General features: G+C 46.1%; 1 protein-coding gene across 1 annotated transcript in view; it reads left to right on the top strand.

Moving 5' to 3' along the window:
* The first annotated feature begins 418 nt into the window (after positions 1-418).
* The window catches only part of WIPF3 (WAS/WASL interacting protein family member 3), a 227,157-nt gene continuing 202,125 nt past the window's right edge, over positions 419-25,450 (top strand). Inside the window, exon 1 of the mRNA XM_063921961.1 lies at positions 419-550. The gene's annotated coding sequence lies outside the window, so the exon portion shown is untranslated. The remainder of the gene's footprint in view (positions 551-25,450) is intronic.

Genomic DNA, 25,450 nt, shown 5'->3' with positions numbered 1-25,450 from the left:
TGCTTATATTTTCTAGCAAGGAATCCTTATTCCCATTAAATCTCTAGTAGTTGTGATACTCTCCATCCTGACATGACATACTGATGTCCTTGTATATTTTGGTATATAATAATTTTATTTTATACATTATGCAAATCATTATCAACCAGCATAGTGCACTGCAATGAGTTTTATTAGCAGTATTATTAGCGCAAAGGAATTCATACGCATGTTAGGGAAAGACGCATACAGTACCATATGATATTGACTATATAAATATCATATAGAGCAGCAGCTGTAATGTATGTACGTATAAGTCACTAGTATTATTGATGGGAGTGTCTGCCTGCCTGCCCTGCCATAAACACAACCATACAGCAGGTGTCACAGTCCCCACCCCTGGAACTAAGATCGTCCCTCACAGCACCCCCCCGCCCCGGTCCTGCAACTCATTCCCAGCACCGCCCAAGAAGCAAACAAACTGCACTGTCCCTCAGGTCACGGTGCACAAGGAGGCAGCGAGAGCGGCGGGGGTCCAGAGTGAGAAGGGGGCAGCAGCGAGTGACGCACTGTGAGTACCACAGCCTGGCGCTGCCGCAAGTACACCGGCGCTTACATGGCACAGCAGGTGCAAAGGTCGCTGTGCAAGTACTGTACAGGATTATACTACAAGGCTGCAGGACAGTATCACAGAAGCCTACATTATTCTTTCATGTTAATAATAATAACAACTGTAAATCGGACTTACAAGGTCTAAACTAGGCGGCAAATTGCCCCTCATATGTAACACCACGTCCTGGCAGCCACAGGTTCCCTGTCACATACACACAGCAGAGGCATGCACCATATGTAATTACAGTATATGGGAGCATCACTTCCTTCCTTGTAGTCTGTACTGTATTACATATAGTACTTGGACCATATACTGTAGCTATTGTACAGTAGTTATAGATCAATTACAGGAATGCTTGTCACTGTTATCATCTCATTTGTCTCAGTTCCTTGTTCAGTTGAATGGTGATCTATCTTTAATGTATGACATAACTTTTGGGCTGTGATTGTCAGGTGGCCACTGAATAATACTGATAACATAGTACGTCACTGGCCAGTGTGTGCTGTATTGAACATTTGTGTTTTATCTCAAACTGTACTTTTACTATGGAGACTGCTGTCAGTTTGTGTTAAGTCATTCATACTAGCACACCAGTGCACACACATTGTATTTATACTGATAGTACAGTATTGACTGCATATTACTGCAAGAATCCTGAGGATTCTGAGCAGAACTGTGTAGTGTACTTTTCTTTATACTGTATGTAGTTGTTGTATTCAAACAAATCAATACAGCAGTAACCAGAAAAAAACAATTGTGTGTGATAGTTGACAAACAGGTAGTAAGCAAATAAAGCATGACAATTATGCTGGGTACACACTGGCAGATATATTGGCCAATCAGTTGGTTGTCCAATATATCCTTTGCTGATCTGCAGGTGTGTACAAGCAATATGTCTGTGAAAGACGTCTTTCACAGATATATTGCATCTGCTGTGCGACACAGCAGATGACCAATATATCTGCAGATATATTAGTGCATCTTTCAGTGTGTATGAACAATCTCCATCTGCACATATAGCTGCAGATAGATTTAACAGCAGGTATATCTTTAAGATATATTGGTGCATCTTTCTGTGTGTATGAACAACCACCATCTGCAGATATATCTGCAGATCGATTGAACTGTAGATATATCTGCCAGTGTGTACCCAGCTTTAGATGCAAATTGGGGAAATACTTTAACTCGTGAGTGTGTGGTAAAGAAATATGTGTTAGCATGTGTGTACATACAGTATGAAAGTCCACTTGGAAGTATCGGCGTGAGATGCTGGTCTATTGTAGAAATACCATATGCTACATCTTTATGTATAGTTCTTGTTTAGGAAAGCAGTGGATGGCTGTCAGATACCTGGCTGCATTCAGAATTTGTACAGATTGTTTCTTAGCTAGTGTTAGACTGGGTACACACAGAAGCGACGGGCATTTGTTCCGATGTAGCGGGGATTGCCAGTACACAGTGGCACAATGTTAATGAAGGACGGAACTACAGTGTTCTATCCTCCAGTAGCATAAACAAGGATGCTAGGTTTGATGTGCAGCACCTCAAACCTATCGCCCGTCGCTTGCGACCGCGAGAGCGTGCAATCCTGGGTACACACTGAGCGATGTAAGCCATATGTCGCTCCTAGCTTTAGATCCTGTTATAGAGACCAAAGGATTTTAGTGATGTTAGTGAGGTCAGTGATACTACTATACCATAGACCCCGTCTATGTGATGTGTAAAAGTACAGTGATTGCATTACTTTTAGTTTCCGGAGGCCGCTGCGGTAATGTACATGTGTGGTCTTCATACTGCAGCAGATATCGGAGATGTGTGCTGCGATCCCCTATCAATAAATTTGGGGGACACTTATTATATGTATGGGTGTTTTCAAGAGATGTCCCGCAAATAATAATTGATAAATAGGGTCCTTAAAGAGCTGATATTTTGCAATAGTAGCTTGCTTTGAGTTAGCAGTAAATTATAACAGATTGACATATCATTTGAGAGGGGAGTAGCAGTAGCAGGGAGACTTGATTGAGGTTCAGAGGTTTGGTGGTATCTGATTTGGAGACACAGGTGCAGATGTACTAAGCCTTGGAGAGTGATAAAGTAGAGAATGATAAACTACCAGCCAATCTGCTCCTGTCAGTTTTCAAACACAGCCCGTAACATGGCAGTCAGGAGCTGATTGGCTGGTACCTTATCTCTCTCAAAGGCTTAGTACATCTCCCTCATACTGTCTTGTTTGCAGCTATGCAAAGATCTTGTCGCCCTCCAGGGGGCCGCACTGGCGATTGTCCAAAACATCCATTGTTCTTCTAATTCCCTTGTTGAGCCTGGGAAGAAAACGTGTCAAGAACTGATCAGGAGCTAATTCAGGGTTGCTCGCAAGGGAGGGAATAGTTCTAAAGTGGTCTCAAATTTTGCAGCACAAATTGATGACAGGATGTGAGAGGGCTAGAACAGGTCTCCACATGGCAATAATCAAGGCCAGAGAGAGAACTCTTCGGGCAGTAGTTTTCTAAGCTGGGTACACATTAGATGATGGATCGGAACGACAAATCATCCACTGTGTACACACTGGTGGTCATTCCGAGTTGATCGCTCGTTATTTTTTTCCCCGCAACGGAGCGATTAGTCGCTAATGCGCATGCGCAATGTCCGCAGTGCGACTGCGCCAAGTAAATTTGCTATTAAGTTAGGTATTTTACTCACGGCATTACAAGGTTGTTTCTTCGTTCTGGTGATCGTAATGTGATTGACAGGAAGTGGGTGTTTCTGGGCGGAAACTGGCCGTTTTATGGGGTTGTGCGAAAAAACGCTGCCGTTTCTGGGAAAAACGCGTGAGTGTCTGAAGAAACGGGGGAGTGTCTGGGTGAACGCTGGGTGTGTTTGTGACGTCAAACCAGGAACGAAACTGACTGAACTGATCGCAGTGGCAGAGTAAGTCTCGAGCTACTCAGAAACTGCTAAGAACTGTCTATTCGCAAATCTGCTAATCTTTCGTTCGCAAATCTACTATGCTAAGATTCACTCCCAGTAGGCGGCGGCTTAGCGTGTGCAAAGCTGCTAAAAGCAGCTTGCGAGCGAACAACTCGGAATGAGGCTCACTATGCGTGCTCTCGCGTCGTTGTCCGTCTCATCTTCAGGTCGACCCCACATGCTGCTAAATCTGAGGATATCGCCAATGATAGCATACTCCTTGATGTGGCCACTGACAATATATCTTTAGGTGTTTTGCAAGACTGCTCAGTGTGTATACACTATGGGCCTAATTCAACATGGAGCGCAGGTATGAATGCGTTTGCAAGCTGAATCTTTCTGGAGTGTGCCCAAATGCAGAAGCCGCACTGCATGTGTGCACATAGGGGGTTATTCCGAGTTGATTGTAGCTGTGCTAAATTTAGCACAGCTACGATCATCTTCCCTGACATGCGGGGCGGGGCCGCCCCCCCGCACAAATACAAAAGCATTGCACAGCGGCGATGCTTTTGTATTTCAGGAGTAACTCCCGGCCAGCGCAGCTCCCGCGGCTGGCCGGGAGTTGTTTGTCGCTGCCGCTGGCCGCTGCAGCTGCATGTGACGTCACGCAGCCGCTGCGGCCCGCCCCCGTTCGGTCCGGCCACACCTGCGTTGGCCGGACCGTGCCTACGAAACGGCCAAATGCCGCCGTTCCGCCCCCTCCCACCCAGCGACCGCCTCTGCCTGTCAATCAGGCAGAGGTGATCGCATCCCTGCTACGGCCATCGGCCGTCTGGCATGCGCAGGTGCATGCGCAGTAGAGTCCCGTTTGCTCGGCTGCGATAAACAGCAGCGAGCGAACGGGTCAAAATTATCCCCATAGTGAGATGCGACAACATCTCACATGTGCGAATGCCTCTGCCTGATGGGCAGGAGGGGGAGTCACATCGGCTTTCGTAGGTGGCGTTGCGGCATTGGGGGGGGCACAGTCTGGATAGCACAGGCATGTCCGGACCACTTCCTGGGTGGGTCGCGGCGGCTGGTTAACATCATAAGCAGCTGCTGCGACGCAAAAGATGGTGGGTTCGCTGCCTGCCTTAGCAGCTAGGCTGCATAGACAGAGGGCAGCCCTAATCATGCGTGAGCATTGCCGTTGTGTGTTTGCGGGGGGCAGGACCAAGGCATGCGGGGTGGACTTGTCCTGTGCTGGGCGTCCCCCCGAATGTCAGTGCAATAGGTTGTACATGTGTGATTTTGCGCACATCTACGACCCAGGCCCTATATCTTTTGTCTGGGAGTTCAAGGAAAATTGTTGACAACATCGCATCACTTGCACGTAATCTAGTGTGTACCCAGCTTAGGTCTATCCATTTCAGGGCATGCCTCGGTGCAAACCAGGATATTGTTTAGCTTAGATGTTTGGCTTCTCCCTTTGAAAGTAAACGTCAAGTTTATAAAGTAAACCTTAAGTTTATAAAACACTTTCTTGCAGGTTTGTTCTTCCAGACATACTGGGCGAACCATCTGTGTAACTGGATTTAGTTGGATATGGCTGATAGAATAGGCAGAGCAGCCTCTGCAGCAGTTTAATTTTAATTGCATGTACTGAGCTGTTTCATTTATATCGATTGAATGATTTGGGAGAAATTCTCTATGGCAGACATCAGATCACTGAGTGATGTACTGTATATCTCAAGGTGTGTACACACGCTGAGATCCTTGCTATGCCTGATTTTGACTATGCGATTTCCTTTGAACTCCCCCAGAGCCCAGATTTTGACTATCTGTACTTTCGATTTTGTCTATGTATGATTTTGCCTAAGTGCCAAGTTACAGTTATACTTTGTACTAGATAGTACACTAGATAGTCAAGATTGACTTGCCTGCACAGTCTATCTAGACTTGCGATACCGACCCCACGGGAGTGCGTATCGGTATCGAATCGGTATCGCAAGCTGCCTAACACCATGAGATATGCACTAACTTTTCATAAGATTTTGACTATATAGTCAAAATCTTACAGATTTATCTCACTGTGTGTACACACCTTTAGAGGTCTATTTATCTGATAATGCGCATGGATGTATCAATTATCGCATGCAGAGACAGAGTTTGCGTTCGAGCTCTGTCCCTGCGTTGCCTCTCTGCAGCATCATCGGGGTATTTATCATACAAAATACCCTGATGTTCTGCTGCGCATGCACTGCTGCCCGTTGCTATCTCCGCTGCTGGGTCCCCCCCCCCCCCCCCCCGTTGCGACTCCCCCTGCACGCAAAAGAGCCCCCCCACCCCAGATTTTATACTTACCAGTCCAGGAGCCGGTGTCTGCTGATTCAGGAGGCTACCAGGCACCGGTTCCTTCTTCTGCGCTGTGACCTGCGGTGCTGTAAAGCGCGTTGAGCGTCACTTTACTGCACTGGGGTTACAGCGCAGCATATGGGGGACATGGCGCCCGGCAGTGCTTACCGGAGCAGGTATTTTTTTTTCCTTTTTTTTTTTAACCAGTGATCAGCTTGTGTGTCCATCGGACACACATAGCTGATCACGCTGCCGGGTCCCCGCACAGCTTTCTCTGCCAGGGGGCAGGGAAAGCTTGGCAGAAGGGTGCACATCGCAGTGCTGCCCTGTGATCTCGCCAGCCTGAGCTGGTGAAATTATCACAGGGCACACTGTGGTAATTTTTTACATTTTTTTTTTTAGTAAATTTGCTCAGGTGGCATTTCCCATTATAAGTATGGGGAATGCGATGTGGCTTACTTCAAAAATTACAATTAAAGGGTTGGGAGCAGTTTTGCTTTTAAACTGCTCCAAATGCTCTTTAATACATTCAGGTGATACTAAAATAATGTGAAAATAGTGTTTTTTTGATTACGAGCTGCTATGTCCGAGAATGCCCATACTCGCGCCTTAAACCGGGTATTTAGGTGCGAGAACGGACACTCTCTGACATAAATGCCCCGCCGCGATGCTGTTTTTGCCACGCAAGGGCACAAAACAGCAATGCGGCACTAGTTTTGTTGGATTTCTCCTTGCACTCCCAGAAGTGTGCGAGCAGAAATCCACTAGTCAGCCAAAGCAGCACGCTGAATTGAATAGCGCTGGGACCACCTTCCTGGCCCTATTCACTTCACAATCAATTGAATCGACCCCATGGATAGAGACCTACTTGTGAAAAAACATTGGCCCTCATTCCGAGTTGTTCGCTCGCAAGGCGATTTTAGCAGAGTTACACACGCTAAGCCGCCGCCTACTGGGAGTGAATCTTAGCTTCTTAAAATTGCGAACGATGTATTCGCAATATTGCGATTACAAACTACTTAGCAGTTTCAGAGTAGCTTCAGACTTACTCGGCATCTGCGATCAGTTCAGTGCTTGTCGTTCCTGGTTTGACGTCACAAACACACCCAGCGTTCGCCCAGACACTCCTCCGTTTCTCCAGCCACTCCTGCGTTTTTTCCGGAAACGGTAGCGTTTTCATCCACACGCCCATAAAACGCCGTGTTTCCGCCCAGTAACACCCATTTCCTGTCAATCACATTACGTTCGCCGGAGCGAAGAAAAAGCCGTGAGTAAAAAAACTATCTTCATAGCAAAATTACTTGGCGCAGTCGCAGTGCGAACATTGCGCATGCGTACTAAGCAGAAAAACGCTGCGATGCGAAGAAAATTACAGAGCGAACGACTCGGAATGAGGGCCTTTACTCAGACTTAGAAGGGCATATGCACTAAGCCTTGGAGAGATAAAGTACCAACCAACCTGCTCCTACAGTAGCTGTCATTTTTCAAACACTGCCTGTAACACGGCAGTTAGGTGCTGATTGGCTGGTACTTTGTCTCTCTCCAATTGATCTCTCTTCAAGGCTGAGTACATATGCCCCTTAGGGTTCTATGGGGGTCATTCTGAGTTGTTCGCTCGTTGCCGATTTTCGCTATACTGCGATTTGTCGCTTACTGCGCATGCGCAAGGTTCGCAGAGCGCATGCGCTTAGTTATTTTACACAAAAGTTAGGTATTTTACTCACGGCATAACGAAGCTTTTTCATCGCTGCGCTGATCGTAGTGTGATTGACAGGAAGTGGGTGTTTCTGGGCGGAAACTGTCCGTTTTATGGGAGTGTGCGGAAAAACGCAGGCGTTCGAGTTGCAAAACGCAGGAGTGGCTGGAGAAACGGGGGAGTGGTTGGGCAAACGCTGGGTGTGTTTGTGATGTCAAACCAGGAACGAAAAGGACTGAGCTGGTCGCAATGGCAGAGTAAGTCTGGAGCTACTCAGAAACTGCTAAGAAATTTCTATTTGCAATTCTACTAATCTTTCGTTCGCACTTCTGCTAAGCTAAGATACACTCCCCGAGGGCGGCGGCTTAGCATGTGCAATGCTGCTAAAAGCAGCTAACGAGCGAACAACTCGGAATCACCCCCAATGTACTAAGCCTTGGGCTTTGTGTATTTAATGCCAGTTAATGTGGAATTTCCCATATAGGGGCCGAATCAATTGTTTATCTGCTGGGCATCTATAGGTATAGGCGTCTCTTGGAGGTATTAAATTGTTGCTCCAGTCAGACACCCTTTGCTAGTTAAGGCGACTGTCAGTTCCTAGCCGCGCAAAGTGGCTAAACCCGTCTAAAAAGCCTGAATGGGTGTCCAAAGTCCAGGATTGGGCACACAAACTACGGACTGTTTAACACATTGTATGTCTTCCAAGAGTAATGGGTGTCAATCGGAGCAACAATTGAATAGCTCCGATAGACAGCTAGCAGGTGGCTCGCATCACAATTGAATCGGCCCCATAAAGTGCTCCCGAAGGGTGCAAAAGGTGACCCATTGAAAGTTTAGGATGATTCCTGATTATCACTGCCCTCTGAGCACCAATAACTTCTTTTCCAGTCTTTGTGCAGGGAGGAACATGTTATGTGGTTCTCGCAAAACTGCAAATGTCCCCCTAAATTAGCTTTTTTCATTTGTTCTCATTTAAAAAGGCATTTCATGCAAACATTTGAAAACACATGAATATATGCAGCTATGGAATGCATAGAACTCTGTATGCTACTCCTATATTACAGTATATGTGCGACAGCAATGAGCACAGCAAGAAGATTGCTAGACTATAACATAATTCGATGAAGTAGCATCAATATTCACCACTGGTGGTTACTGTAATTGCCCTGTAGGTAATCACTGCAGCTTCAGAAGCTCTGTAGGGAATCACTTTAGTGCTCTTTGCATCCGTATAGATACAGAGCATTCAGGGAGATGTAAGTGCTCTCTAATTTAGGAACATTATTATGTTTTGAGGTATTGTATTGTTGAATTAATATAAGCAGGTCTTTAATCTATCCTCCCACATTACAAACTAATGGGAACAAATACATAAGGCATGGAAATCGGAGCTTGAGCAATCTGCTGAAACCATGCTTTATATTCTATTCATCCCTTTTCAGTAGAGGGAAATCTGAATCAGCTCAGTGCCATTGGCTTGTACATACAATATATAATAGAAACTTAAGAGTCACACTCACACACTTTAAAGTAAAGCATTTGATAATAAAAATCCACTATATCAGGGTAGCGTCTAGTTACCCTTAGTGGAGAGGACCTTTCATATAAGCCCCTGGGTCCATGTCACCAACTATTGTGAATAGTAACCTGTGGCGAGTGAAGCGAGACACTGAGCCCGAAGCATGGCGAGCGTCTAATGGTGCATAGATTAAACAAAATAACCTCAAACGGAGAATGGCTAAAACATTAAGGTGCTGTAAGGGCGGAAGTTCGCTTCTACCCTCTCGTGCTGTAACTTCCTGGTCCTGATCACGAAGGGAACATAGAGACAATACTATAATCAGTGCCAGTGATCCTGTATGAGATACCTGAACCAAAAACATGTTGCACTGAATAATGTTAATGTAAGCTTTGCGTAAAGCCTGTGAATGTGCATTTATGTTCAATACATACACACAGGGTTACTATAAAAGAAATAGATGCTTTCAATGTTTTATTTTAATCAAAGTATTATTGATACAGTAAAAATACTTACATATATATATATATATATATATATATATATATATATATATATAAATATCAGTTCGATTAGAAGGTGTGCAGGTGCGCTGGCAGTCCTTTTTCTCTCAACAGTAGAGAAAATTACAAGCACCAGAAACCTCTGAGTTGTAGCACAGGTATAGGATAAATACCGCAGCACTTTCCCAATGAAGGCTCCGGACTCCTGGAGCAGGATTGATTTCTAGGAATAAAACATAATGGAAAAGGCCCTCATAGTGCAGACTGTTTATTCAATTTAAAAACAGTAACAGGTCCACGGACAAATTGTATAGGACTCGTACCATATAGCACACGCTGTGGGCTGGTTACCACACGGTTCAAAGAAAATCCACTGGCACAAACTGCATACCCGCTGGCCGCCACCCGGGACCACACACCGCGCCGCCGGCTATGGTATAGCCGTGACTCGTCGGGAAACCTCTCTGGATCAGACAGTTGGAGCAGCTGCACAGGTGGACACAGTGCGTCAGACAGGCCACAGCCCAACGCGTTTCGTATCACACTTCGTCAGGAGGCTGGCCTGTCTGACGCTGAGCTGATGTTTTATGTCCCTGGGCTGTGTGTGCGCATCAGCCCCCCACTGCTCAATTAGTGGCAAGCACAGCTGAGCACTATTATGGCTCTAGGTAAGAGTGTTTAAGACATGCCAATAAAGCACTTTTTTTCTAAAAACATAACAACAGAACATTTTTAAAATTTTTAACACTTTTTAGCCTAATTTCAGCAACTTTTAGCCTTAAAGACCATACATGTATCACAGGCAATGAATAGCAAATACTAATGAACATTTCATGACATGTACACAAAACACATACATATAATGCAATATAAAATATATCTGTAAAAAATCTTTACTTATAAGAGGGAGATCACAGTAGTTAGATTCAGGGAGTGCACACAGAGAGAAGGTACCAGAAGATACTTCAGAACACTAAACTCTACACAACTGACAGGAGAACTTTCTCTTAAGCATTTCTCTCAGTTAATCACAGCTACATCCCTTGTTACATGTTGCTTAAAGCAACAGTAACCATTATTCGTTGTATCACTTAAGATCGTTTCCAGCTATTTTGTTACCTACTGCACATATTTGTAACAGTATTGCTAATATTGTTCAAAACTGCTAGCAGACACAGCAAGACTGGTCTTTATCATTCTGGCCTCAAGGGTAGGGAAGCCAATCCCGGGCCATTTTTTCAATCCCGGGTATCGGGATTGAAAAATGGTCAATCCCGGGATTCCCGGGATACCCAGGATTGGTTTTAGACTGTGTCCGGCCATCGCCCCTCCCCACCCGCACTGCAGACATAAAAAAAAACCTACAAACCTGCACAGCGAGGCTGAGGGTGAGGAGGATCCGGCGGGAGAGTGCTGGGGAGCCGGCGGGTGAGTGCTGGGGAGACGGGAGGAGGCGGCGGGTGAATGCAGGGGGAGCCGGGACGAGGCGGCGGGTGAAGTCCGCCGTACTTTCCGGCTCTGCGGCTGCTGACAGCGCAGCGTGACCTCACAGGCACAGGTCACGCTGCGCAGGGGGAGCCAAGAGGAGGGAGCCGGCAGCGTCTGAGCATCCTGAGGACGCTCAACGCTGATCCCTCAATCCTCGGGATTGGAGCTTCCAATCCCGGGATTGAATCCCGGCCATTTTTGGGCCTAAATTCCGGGATCCCGCCGATGCCGATCCCGGGATTGGCCTCCCTACTCAAGGGTGTCAGTAATATAAACTATATGTCCCGAATAGCAGCTGTCACAATCAAGGGGAATAGAGAAAATATCAGGTAGCTAGATTAGACATAAAGGTACTAGTAATAATAAAAAGTAAAATGATGGAAACAGAAAAAACAGCAGAACGAACAGAGGAATTTATCAGTGACTACCAAATCATGTCTTGATAATTTTGCAGTACAGAGATAGGAATTTTCTTCATATTTTTCTCTCTACCTCTATATTCTCATATTGGTGTACTAGAAGCAGGGAGAAAGTAACTATCCAATTATTTAACCCTACCACACTTATCTCTGTCTGATGAATGGGGTGATCTCATATGTTTCATTTAACCCATTAGGAATCACAGTGTCTAGAGCAGCGTTTTTCAACCGCTGTGCCGCGGCACACTAGTGTGCCGCGGGTGGTTCTCAAATGTGCCGCCAGAGATGCCCATTGTCACCTCACTCGGGCAGCGCTGGGATCTCCTGAGTTGCCCCGACACAGCCCGGTTCGTGACCTGTAGAGATGCAGCGTGACTTCATAGGTCACGCACGTCCCCTTCCCCTCCGTCTGCCTCTGCCGAGTTACTTCCTGCTCATCGCTGCTGCTCCCTGCTCCCTGGCAGACACTCGCGCTGCTGGCGTTGGAATAGCTGCTGTAGGGGGTCAGTATTTTTATTTTATTACATTAGGGGCCAATATTTGTAATTGCTGTGGGGGTCAATAAGTATCATTAGTGTGGGGGCCAATGTGTGCCATTACTGTGGGGGCCAATGTGTGCCATTACTGTGAGGGCCAGTGCATTTGTTTTATTAATGTGGGGGCATAATGTGTAATTGCTGTGGGGGTCAATAAGTATCATTGCTGTGGGGGCCAATGTGTGCCATTACTGTGGGGGCCAATGTGTGCCATTACTGTGAGGGCCAGTGCATTTGTTTTATTAATGTGGGGGCATAATGTGTAATTACTGTGGGGACAGAGTGTTTAAATGCTGTGGGGGAAATGTGTTTTATTACTGCAAGTGGGCCAGTGCATGTAATATATCTTGATATTTGTTATTATATATTTTTGATGGTGTGCCTCAGCATTTTGAAATCTTGTTTAGTGTGCCGCGACTTTAAAAAGGTTGAAAATCACTGGTCTAGAGCAGGGGTTCTCAAACTCGGTCCTCAGGACCCCACACAGTGCATGTTTTGCAGGTAACCCAGCAGGTGCACAGGTGTATTAATTACTCACTGACCCATTTTAAAAGGTCCACAGGTGGAGCTAATTATTTCACTTGCAATTCTGTGAGGAGACCTGCAAAACATGTACTGTGTGGGGTCCTGGGGACCGAGTTTGAGAATCTGTGTTTTAGACCATCCAGGAATTTTTTTTTCCATATATCCATGAACCTTTTTTAGTTTACTCTTAGATATCATGGATTTGATGGTTTTAGCCTTTTTGTAAATGATCTCTGGTTTGCTGGTAAGTTGAGGTCCCAGGACTGGGTCTAGCTGGAGGATATGCCAATTTCTCTAACGTCCTAGTGGATGCTGGGACTCCGTCAGGACCATGGGGAATAGCGGGCTCCGCAGGAGACAGGGCACATCTAAATAAAGCTTTTAGGATCACATGGTGCGTACTGGCTCCTCCCCCTATGACCCTCCTCCAAGCCTCAGTTAGGTTTTTGTGCCCGTCCGAGAAGGGTGCAATCTAGGTGGCTCTCCTAAAGAGCTGCTTAGAAAAAGTTTTTTTAGGTTTAAATCTCAGTGAATCCTGCTGGCAACAGGATCACTGCATCGAGGGACTTAGGGGAGAGATTTCCAACTCACCTGCGTGCAGGATGGATTGGAGTCTTAGGCTACTGGACACTTAGCTCCAGAGGGAGTCGGAACACAGGTCCTCCTGGGGTTCGTCCCGGAGCCGCGCCGCCGATCCCCCTTACAGACGCTGAAGACGGAGGTCCGGAAAGCAGGCGGCAGAAGACTCCTCAGTCTTCATGAAGGTAGCGCACAGCACTGCAGCTGTGCGCCATTGTTGCTACACGTCTCACTGATTCAGTCACGGAGGGTGCAGGGCGCTGCTGGGGGCGCCCTGGGCAGCAATATTAAATACCTTTAGTGGCAAAATAAATACATCACATATAGCCATTAAGGCTATATGTATGTATTTAACCCAGGCCAGTTTTCTTAAAACCCGAGAGAAAAGCCCGCCGAAAAAGGGGCGGAGCTTATTCTCCTCAGCACTCAGCGCCATTTTCCTGCTCAGCTCCGCTGGTGAGGAAGGCTCCCAGGACTCTCCCCTGCACTGCACTACAGAAACAGGGTAACAAAGAGAAGGGGGGCATAATTTGGCGATATTGATATATTAAAAGCGCTTATATCAAAAACAACACCTTCTAGGGTTGTTTATATACATTTATAGCGCTTTTGGTGTGTGCTGGCAAACTCTCCCTCTGTCTCCCCAAAGGGCTAAGAGGGTCCTGTCTTCGATTAGAGCATTCCCTGTGTGGCTGCTGTGTGTCGGTACGTGTGTGTCGACATGTATGAGGACGATGTTGGTGTGGAGGCAGAGCAATTGCCGGTAATGGTGATGTCACCCCCTAGGGAGTCGACACCGGAATGGATGGCTTTAGTTATGGAATTACGTGATAATGTTAGCACATTACAAAAGTCAGTTGACGAAATGAGACGGCCGGAAAACCAGTTAGTACCGGCTCAGGCGTCTCAGACACCGTCAGGGGCTGTAAAACGTCCCTTACCTCAGTCAGTCGACACGGGTACCGACACAGATGAATCTAGTGTCGACGGTGAAGAAACAAACGTATTTTCCAATAGGGCCACACGTTATATGATCACGGCAATGAAGGAGGCTTTGCAGATCTCTGATACTGCTGGTACCTCAAAAAGGGGTATTATGTGGGGGGTGAAAAAACTACCTGTAGCTTTTCCAGAATCAGAGGAATTGAATGACGTGTGTGACGAAGCGTGGGTTAACCCAGATAGAAAACTGCTAATTTCCAAGAAGTTATTGGCATTATACCCTTTCCCACCAGAGGTTAGGGCGCGCTGGGAAACACCCCCTAGGGTGGATAAGGCGCTCACACGTTTATCAAAGCAAGTGGCGTTGCCGTCTCCTGATACGGCCGCCCTCAAGGATCCAGCAGATAGGAGGCTGGAAACTACACTGAAGAGTATATACACACATACTGGTGTTATACTGCGACCGGCAGTAGCCTCAGCCTGGATGTGCAGTGCTGGGGTAGTGTGGTTGGATTCTCTGACTGAAAATATTGATACCCTGGATAGGGACAGTATTTTATTGACTCTAGAGCAATTAAAGGATGCTTTTCTTTATATGCGAGATGCTCAGAGGGATATTTGTACTCTAGCATCAAGAGTAAGCGCGATGTCCATATCTGCCAGAAGAAGTTTATGGACGCGACAGTGGTCAGGTGATGCGGATTCCAAAAGGCATATGGAAGTATTGCCATATAAAGGAGAGGAATTATTTGGGGTCGGTCTTTCGGACCTGGTGGCCACGGCAACTGCCGGCAAATCCACTTTTTTACCTCAGAACCCCTCCCAACAGAAAAAGACACCGTCTTTTCAGCCGCAGTCCTTTCGCTCCTATAAAAACAAGCGACCAAAAGGACAGTCTTATCTGCCGCGAGGCAGAGGAAAGGGTAAGAGAGGGCAGCAAGCAGCCCCTGCCCAGGACCAGAAGCCCGCCCCGGGTTCTACAAAGCCATCAGCATGACGCTGGGGCTTTACAAGCGGACTCAGGAGCGGTGGGGGGTCGACTCAAGATTTTCAGCAATCAGTGGGCTCGCTCACAAGTGGACCCATGGATCCTGCAGATAATATCTCAGGGTTACATGTTGGAGTTCGAAAGGTCTCCCCCTCGCCGGTTCCTAAAGTCTGCTTTACCAACGTCTCCCTCAGAAAGGACGTCGGTTTTGGAAGCCATTCACAAGCTGTATTCTCAGCAGGTGATAGTCAAGGTACCCCTCCTACAACAGGGAAAGGGGTATTATTCCACACTATTTGTGGTACCGAAGCCGGACGGTTCGGTAAGACCTATTCTAAACCTGAAATCCTTGAACCTGTACATACAGAAATTCAAGTTCAAGATGGAGTCACTCAGAGCAGTGATAGCGAATCTGGAAGAAGGGGACTTCATGGTGTCCCTGGACATAAAAGATGCTTATCTGCATGTCCCAATTTACCCCTCACACCAAGGGTATCTCAGGTTCGTGATACAAGACTGTCATTATCAGTTTCAAACGCTGCCGTTTGGTTTGTCCACGGCCCCTCGGGTCTTTACCAAGGTAATGACCGAAATGATGGTTCTTCTACGAAGAAAAGGCGTATTAATTATCCCTTACTTGGACGATCTCCTGATAAGGGCAAAGTCCAGAGAACAGCTGGAAGTCGGTGTAGCACTAACCCAGGTAGTGCTTCAGCAACACGGATGGATTCTGAATCTTCCAAAATCTCAATTGACCCCGACAACTCGTCTGCTGTTCCTGGGAATGATTCTGGACACGGTTCAGAAAAAGGTGTTTCTCCCGGAGGAGAAAGCAAGGGAGTTATCCGAACTTGTCAGGAACCTCCTAAAACCAGGAACTGTGTCAGTACATCAATGCACAAGAGTCCTGGGAAAGATGGTGGCTTCTTACGAAGCGATTCCATTCGGCAGATTCCATGCACGGACATTTCAGTGGGATCTGCTGGACAAATGGTCCGGATCGCATCTGCACATGCATCAGCGGATAACACTGTCACCAAGAACAAGGTTGTCTCTCCTGTGGTGGTTGCAGAGTGCCCATCTGTTAGAGGGCCGCAGATTCGGCATACAGGACTGGGTCCTGGTGACTACGGATGCCAGCCTACGAGGCTGGGGAGCAGTCACACAGGGAAGAAACTTCCAGGGCGTGTGGTCAAACCTGGAGACGTCCCTTCACATAAATATACTGGAGCTAAGAGCGATCTACAATGCTCTAAGCCTGGCAAAATCGCTGCTTCAGGGTCAGCCGGTGTTGATCCAGTCGGACAACATCACGGCAGTCGCCCACGTAAACCGACAAGGCGGCACGAGAAGCAGAAGAGCAATGACAGAAGCTGCAAGGATTCTGCGCTGGGCGGAGAATCATGTCATAGCACTGTCAGCAGTGTTCATCCCGGGAGTGGACAACTGGGAAGCAGACTTCCTCAGCAGACACGACCTTCACCCGGGAGAGTGGGGACTTCATCCAGAAGTCTTCCACATGATTGTGAACCGTTGGGAAAGACCAAAGGTGGACATGATGGCGTCTCGCCTCAACAAAAAATTGGACAGATATTGCGCCAGGTCAAGAGACCCTCAGGCAATAGCTGTGGACGCTCTGGTAACACCGTGGGTGTACCAGTCAGTGTATGTGTTCCCTCCTCTGCCTCTCATACCAAAGGTACTGAGAATTATACGGAAAAGAGGAGTAAGAACAATACTGGTGGCTCCGGACTGGCCAAGAAGAACTTGGTATCCGGAACTTCAAGAGATGCTCACGGAGGATCCATGGCCTCTACCTCTAAGAAGGGATCTGCTTCAGCAGGGACCTTGTATGTTCCAAGACTTACCGCGTCTGCGTTTGACGGCATGGCGGTTGAACGCCGGATTCTAAAAGAAAAGGGCATTCCAGAGGAAGTTATTCCTACCTTGATTAAGGCTAGAAAGGAAGTGACTGTACAACATTATCACCGCATTTGGCGAAAATATGTTGCGTGGTGTGAGGCCAAGAAGGCTCCAACGGAAGAATTTCAATTGGGTCGATTCTTACATTTCCTGCAAGCAGGATTGTCTATGGGCCTAAAATTGGGGTCCATTAAAGTTCAAATTTCGGCCTTATCAATCTTCTTCCAGAAGGAATTGGCATCAGTGCCTGAAGTACAAACTTTTGTCAAAGGTGTACTACATATACAACCCCCAATAGTGCCTCCAGTGGCACCGTGGGATTTGAACGTAGTTTTGAATTTTCTCAAATCTCATTGGTTTGAGCCTCTAAAATCGGTAGATTTAAAATACCTTACATGGAAGGTAACCATGCTATTGGCCCTGGCTTCAGCCAGGAGAGTTTCAGAGTTGGCGGCTTTATCATACAAAAGCCCATATCTGATTTTCCATTCGGACAGGGCAGAACTGCGGACACGTCCTCATTTTCTCCCTAAGGTGGTTTCGGCTTTTCACTTGAACCAGCCTATTGTGGTGCCTGCGGCTACTAGCGACTTGGAGGACTCCAAGTTACTGGACGTTGTCAGAGCATTAAAAATATATATTTCAAGGACAGCTGGAGTCAGAAAATCTGACTCGTTGTTTATATTGTATGCACCCAACAAGATGGGTGCTCCTGCGTCTAAACAGACGATTGCACGTTGGATCTGTAGCACAATCCAACTTGCACATTCTGTGGCAGGCCTGCCACAGCCTAAATCTGTAAAGGCCCACTCCACAAGGAAAGTGGGCTCATCTTGGGCGGCTGCCCGAGGGGTCTCGGCATTACAACTTTGCCGAGCAGCTACGTGGTCAGGGGAGAACACGTTTGTAAAATTTTACAAATTTGATACTCTGGCTAAGGAGGACCTGGAGTTCTCTCATTCGGTGCTGCAGAGTCATCCGCACTCTCCCGCCCGTTTGGGAGCTTTGGTATAATCCCCATGGTCCTGACGGAGTCCCAGCATCCACTAGGACGTTAGAGAAAATAAGAATTTACTTACCGATAATTCTATTTCTCATAGTCCGTAGTGGATGCTGGGCGCCCATCCCAAGTGCGGATTGTCTGCAATACTTGTACATAGTTATTGTTACAAAGATCGGGTTATTACTATTGTTGTGAGCCATCTTTTCAGAGGCTACTTCGTTTTTTGTTATCATACTGTTAACTGGGTTCAGATCACAAGTTGTACGGTGTGATTGGTGTGGCTGGTATGAGTCTTACCCGGGATTCAAGATCCTTCCTTATTGTGTACGCTCGTCCGGGCACAGTACCTAACTGAGGCTTGGAGGAGGGTCATAGGGGGAGGAGCCAGTACGCACCATGTGATCCTAAAAGCTTTATTTAGATGTGCCCTGTCTCCTGCGGAGCCCGCTATTCCCCATGGTCCTGACGGAGTCCCAGCATCCACTACGGACTATGAGAAATAGAATTATCGGTAAGTAAATTCTTATTTTTTTTGGACTATCTTTTCCAGCTCTCGGAATCCTGCACTGAATTGTGTGACTAAGGGGCAAAATAATTTCTTTTGATTCTCCCTTTTCTTATACTGAAGTAGGCCAGTCCTTTCTTTTAGCCTAGCTTTTTCTCTAGCTGTTGACACAAGTTTTTCTGGGTAGCCCCTTTCAGTAAATCTATCAGTATACACCTGAGCTTGTTCATCAAACTTAGATACATGGGTGCAATTCCTACGAAGTCTAGTGTATTGGGACAGGGGAATGTTTTCCTTCCATTGCGGAAGGTGACAGCTAGTGTCTGATCCAGAGAGGTTTCCCGACGAGTCACGGCTATACCATAGCCGGCGGCGCGGTGTGTGGTCCCGGGTGGCGGCCAGTGGGTATGCAGTTTGTGCCAGTGGATTTTCTTTGAACCGTGTGGTAATCGGCCCACAGCGTGTGCTATATGGTACGAGTCCTATACAATTTGTCCGTGGACCTGTTACTGTTTTTAAATTGAATAAAGAGTCTGCACTATGAGCGCCTTTTCCATTATGTTTTATTCCTATATATATATATATATATATATATATATATATGTATATATATCTGTAAGCTTGTATGACTAAGTTACCAATGTTCTGTGTGATCGTTTCGTCACACGACAGATATCAATAAGATAATCCAATTTATTCCAAATACATCGGAGCATGTCCTTGTCAACAATCGCAACAGCTGCTGTGATGCGTTGCTTCAGATCATTTACACTTACAGGAAGTGGAGAAACAAGAAAACCTCACAGCTGGGATGAAAGTTTTTACGATTGCAGCTGTTCGATACGTCAGCATCGCATGAGCGTCATGTAAGCAAAAAGGTTGCTACGAAGTGGTGTGCTAGAATTAGCGAAAAACACTAATGTACACAGGCATTTTAGAACACGATATAAGAAACCTTCACCTACAAGGCAGTCCATATACGACTGGAGCAAGTCATTTTGGAACACAGGTTGTTTATGCAAAGGGAGTTCTGGGAGGCCACCTGTATCAGAGAAACAAGTGTGTCACGTCTGTGAGATCTACACACACACAGCCTTAAGGGCTATTTCACACCGGACGGTTTTCACAGGGCTTTTTTTGCCCGTGTTTCAGATCCTTTCACAAGGAACGGCTTTGTGCCGTGTTGACAGATCTGGGCATGCGCAGCAGTAGCAGCAGCTGGACGGCAGCCGTCCAACTCAGTGGATGTGGATGGCTGTAACACGGCAACCGTGCCACCTGAAAGATGCTATGTGTTACAGTAGTTAATAAAAATTGATCCACTGCAATCACCACTCCTGGATCTGGAGTGCGTGTGGTACAGTAAGTAAGTGATGACATTGTTTAAATACAAATCACAGAAGCATGCGTACGCGTATGCGCAGATGTGCAGAAATCGCTTCATAGTGATTTTTGCACATCACCGTAAGGGTCTGAATCGTCCCCTAAGTGACCTGTTGCCAAGCATCAATATACTTAAAACCTGGACCATTGGGGTGCCTTGAGGGCCGCGTTTGAGAACCTCTGCACTAGGAGTTAATCTGCCCGATTAGTGGCACCTGTGGTACCTAACTCCTTTTTTGAAACATTTCTGGTCATTTCATTACTGTGCCATTATTGGGATCTGACTCTAGACTTATCCATCTGCAGCCTATCTGTAATATATAATACAAAAGAAGAAGGGGTTGGGGGATTCTTAGGTAAGGGTGTGTGCCCAATCCAATAGTCAATAACCTGCCCAAATATAGATAAGTGAATGCAAAAGGTAGGACAATAGATAAAAGGCAAACTTAAAACATGAAAAGTCAAACCAATAAGTGCACTGGTTCACAGATGAATGTTCCTCTTCCGAGGGATGCTTTTCCTCCAATGGTTGTTCATGAAAACAAAATGAAACAAATAGACACAATGTGTAATATGGTCTACTATGAATATTTTTTTACAATTCTTAAGACATTCATTCACAGGGCCAAAGGAATTAAATAACCAGGGAGCAAAAGTCTTCCTTCACAGACCGCAATTGACACGTGAAGGAAACCATGATAGGGGGATCCCAGTCACGATTTCTGTGAGTGTTGGGTACGCTATCATCTTTGATATTACAACTGTAGTGCTGGTCACCATCTTTGTCTTTGATAGAAACCTTTATAGACTTGACTTACCTATTTAATGAGTGAGTTCCCGTACGCCTGATGACCTTTGGCTCTGTGAATGTCTTAAGAACTGTAAAATATTATTCATATTAGACCGTATTACACATTGGGGGGACTTCAAATGTTTGAAAAGACGGTTGTTTTTCCCCTGTCTATTAGATAGGAAAAAACAGACACCCAACCGACTTTTCAAACATTTGAATTTCCCCCTATTGTGACTATATTTTTCAATTTGTTTTCATGAACAACCATTGGAGGAAAAACATCCCTCGGAAGAGGAACATTCATCTGTGAACCAGTGGACTTATTGGTTTGACTTTTCATGTTTTAAGTGTCGCCTTTGATCTATTGTCTTATATTTTGTATTCGCATGTCTGTAATATATGCTTTCATTGGAACTTGGGTACACATTAGATGATGGTTCGGAACAATATATTGTCCAATTGCACACTCCTGCCCTATTGGGCATGCTGCACACCCAATGGTACAATCCTGGCAACGACTGCATGCAGGTGAATGCAGCCATAAACAATATATCACATGGCTGTGTGCAGGGCCGGTGCTAGGGTGTTCGGCGCCCCGCTGCAAACTATAAATTTGCGCCCTCCCATATTCCACAAAAGGTCAGCGTGCGCCTTTGGCACGCGCCGGGAAAAGGGGTGTGGTCTCACAAGTAAGGGCCATGGCCACACAATAGTACCTCCATTTAAAATTATGCCACCCTGTATCACAGTCTTATTCAGCTTATGCGTAATGCCCAACCCGTAGTAGCAGCGTCCTTATATGTAATGCACCCCAGTAGTAGTAGCATCCTTATACATATTGCCCCCCCCCAGTAGTAGCAGCAGCAGCAGCATCCTTATACATAATGCTCCCCCCCCAGTAGTAGTAGCAGCATCCTTATACATAATGCCCCCAGTAGTAGTAGCATCCTTATACATAATGCACCCCCAGTAGTAGTAGCGTCCTTATACATAGTGCACCCCCAGTAGTAGAAGCATCCTTATACGTAATGCCCCCCCCAGTAGTAGTAGCATTCTTATACATAATGCCCCCCAGTAGTAGTAGCATCCTTATACATAGTGCACCCCCAGTAGTAGAAGCGTCCTTATACGTAATGCCCCCCCCCCCAGTAGTAGTAGCATCCTTATACGTAGTGCACCCCCAGTAGTAGAAGCGTCCTTATACGTAATGCCCCCCTAGTGGTAGTAGCGTTCTTATACGTAATGCCCCCAAGTAGTACTAGCTTCCTTGTACGTAACGCGCCCCCAGTAGTAGTACCATCCTTATACATGATGCCCCCCCAGTATCAGTAGCATCCTTACATGTAATGCCGCCCTAGCAGTAGCGTCCATAATCCGCGCGCACACAGACATACCCCGCACACACACATACACCCCCCCAGCATACACACACATGATTCACACATATATACAGACACACACACACACACACACACACACACACACACACACACACACACACACTTCTCTCTCACCCTCCACTTACCTAAGTCTGGCTGGCCACCACTGTAATTACTCTCCCTCTCTCTGTAGAACAGGCTGGTCCGTGTAGCTCCGCCCCCTTCTGGCAGCAGCAGCAGGAGGGACAGGACTGCGCAGCAGCAGGGAAGGGATGCAGAGCAGGGGGAGCGCCTCTCCGTCCCAGCGCCTCCCTGCACTGCATCCCTTCGCTGTGCGGGTAGCGCCGGGCCTGGCTGTGTGATATATCGTTCAGTGTGTACAGCCAATCAATATATCATTATGTTGGTTGTGCCGTTAGCAGGGAAACACATTGTCTTGATATGCACCCAGCATTTTTGCCTGTCACTGCTGAAGTCTAGGCTTACCATATTATCCTTTCAAACTGGGACATTAATGAATTACACAGGTTCTGTGGCTGGCTGACTTCAAGTCTGCATCTCACCTGGTTTTAATCAGCCACCGAACCTGTGTAATTCATAAGCGGTCTGTTTTTAAGGGATGGTATAGTAATCCTGCCCCAAAGGCTTTGTGTAACCGTGCAATTATATGTGCTGTGGAAAATAAACCTTTTGTGCACCTGCATCTGGTTCTGTATCAGTATTTGGGTTTATGCACATTGGGGGGGAATTCAGTTGTTGTTCCCCGTTGTTACCACCAGGAGAAATATAATTGTTGCTCAGTTTAGATGTCCATTAGTTGTCGGGGAGACATTTTTTCTCGCAGCCTCCATAGGTGTTAGGAGAAATGTGTGAAAACTCTGTGGTTTAGGACCCCCAAACAGGAATTTGGGTACCCTAACCAGGACTAACATGATAAAAAAAAATATAATAATAATTACGACTCCTGATCTCCCGACACTTGAGATGGGAGATCAGGCGATCAAGAACAATTGAATCACCCCCATTGTGAGTTATAACACAGAATTCAAGTTTGAAGTGTTATTCATTGTTGCCCACCCTCCTGCATTCTGCAGGAGACTCCCTAAGATAGTAGTAATCTCCCTGACTCCCTGAATAGTCCATTAGTCTCCCTTTTCCCCATTATGCAGCTGTTACATTCTTGGGGAAAAGAGAAATCAGAGATATATACATTCAAATGGGATCATCAGTGCCATTTCCCTGCATTGGTTATAAGGCACAATGGGGCAGATGTATTAACCTGGAGAAGGCATAAGGAAGTGATAAACCAGTGATATGTGCAAGGTGATAAAGGCACCAGCCAACCAGATCCTAACTGTTAATTGACATAATGGAGCTGATTGGCTGGTGTGTTTATCACCTTGCACATATCAGTGGTTTATCACTTCCTTATGCCTTCTCCAGGTTAATACATCTGCCCCAATGATCCCTATGGCTACATGCATTTTAAATAAGGTTTCTCGTGGCCACTTACAGTATATGGAACCTCTTGTAGAACACAATACACACACAAATCCTGAAAAAATAACAGTTTCTTTTCTTCCTAACTTTGGGGCTCAATTACATTTGGATGTTAAGGCCAGTACTCACTGGCAGATGTGGGGAGAGCACATCTCTCCCCCCGCTCAGCACAGCGCAATGTGTGCTGAGCGTGCGGGGGGAGCTCATTTCACCCAGTGGGTGAAGTGAGCGACCCGCTAGATTGGCCTGCGTGCAGGCCAATCTAGCACCAGCTATCGCTGTGAGGGGTACACACGGAGCGATTTTGCTTAAAATCTAAGCAATCTAGTCAGATTGCTTAGATTTTAAGCAGCGATCGCTCCGTGAGTACCTCCCTTTATTCATTTTTATGAAACGCCACACAGATGTAGCAGTACACTTCCGCGCCGATAGGTGTTACTTTCACAATCTCCCTGAAATGCTTTTTCAAAAGTAAGCAAGTATGGTGTTATTAAAAGCACAGTCCAAACTGACTGACAGCTACTTGTTCTCATGCATGCAACATTCCTATAAATCTATATCATTTATTTGTCTTTTTGTCAATCACAAAAAGTGGTTGCTTATTGGCCTATGGTAAAAGGAGTAAATCCTTAAATCATATACAATCACTCTCTCAGTGAACTTTAAACGACCCTACACACTGCGCGATCCGGCGGGGGGGGGGTGGGGGACGGCAGTGACGGGGGGAGTGAAGTTTCTTCACTCCCCCGTCACCCGGCTCCATAGCAGTGCAGGCAAATATGGACGAGATCCTCCATATTGGCCTGCATGCACAAGTGACGGGGCACCAGCGATGAACGAACGCGGGGCCGTGCATCGTTCATCGCTGGTGTCTCCACACTGAAAGATATGAACGGTATATCGTTCATTAATGAACGAGATCGTTCATATCTTTTACTCATATCGCCCAGTGTGTAGGGCCTATTAGTAGAAACATAGACATAGAAGTAGCAGTACCACCTACAACTTTTTTCTTTCCTTGAATAGCAAGTTAAGAACCTTTTTAAGCATGATTCTCAGCTATCCTCCTACAAATCATTATCTCCTTCACTAGCCCTCCCTGCATAGTGTCTCGGCGCTGCCTTATGATGCCACATATGCCGCTCCCCACCTTACCCTTAAGCAGCTAACTTGAACTTATCTCCTTGAGGGTGGCCCAGCCAGCTGAGTGACTGATCCTGGCTCTAAGGTGTCAGTGCTGCTGTAAGGACTGAGATGTCCATACATGCCTAACACCATCAACATTTCCATTGTCAAAAATATGACAATGATATATGGGGTAGGTAGTCATAATTAATTCTTTTAGAAGCAGAAACAAATGTACACTGTAGTTAAATGTTATTGTTTATATGTGTGACTTCTGTTGCAGCAGAATGGACATAGGAACTGAGGGAACTTACATATTTATTTAAACCTGCTCTCCTAATTATTTTTACAATATAATTGTTATACTATATCAGATGTTCTCAAACACGGGGGCAGATGTATTAACCTGGAGAAGGCATAAGGAAGTGATAAACCAGTGATAAATGCAAGGTGATACACGCACCAGCCAATCAGCTCAAATATGTAAATGAACAGTTAGGAGCTGATTGGCTGGTGCCTGAATCACCTTGCATTTATGACTGGTTTATCGCTTGCTTATGCCATCTCCAGGTTAATACATCTGCCCCACTTGTCCTCAAGGCACCCCAACGGTCCAGGTTATAGGTATCTTCATGGCTAAGCACAGATGGTTCAATCAAATTGGCTGAGGTGCTAATTAAATCATCTGTGGCCAAGCATGGATAAACTTAAAACATGGACCGTTGGGGTGCATTGAAGACCGCGTTTGAGAACCTCTGCCCTAAACGTATGATTCACTCACAAACAAAAAAACTAAGGGGCAGATTTA

Source organism: Pseudophryne corroboree, chromosome 5 (genome assembly GCF_028390025.1).
Source record: "Pseudophryne corroboree isolate aPseCor3 chromosome 5, aPseCor3.hap2, whole genome shotgun sequence".
In the NCBI taxonomy this organism is placed as follows: Eukaryota; Metazoa; Chordata; class Amphibia; order Anura; family Myobatrachidae; genus Pseudophryne; species Pseudophryne corroboree.
The sequence above is the reverse complement of the archived record's forward strand: the minus strand, read 5'-3'. Positions and strand labels throughout refer to the sequence as shown.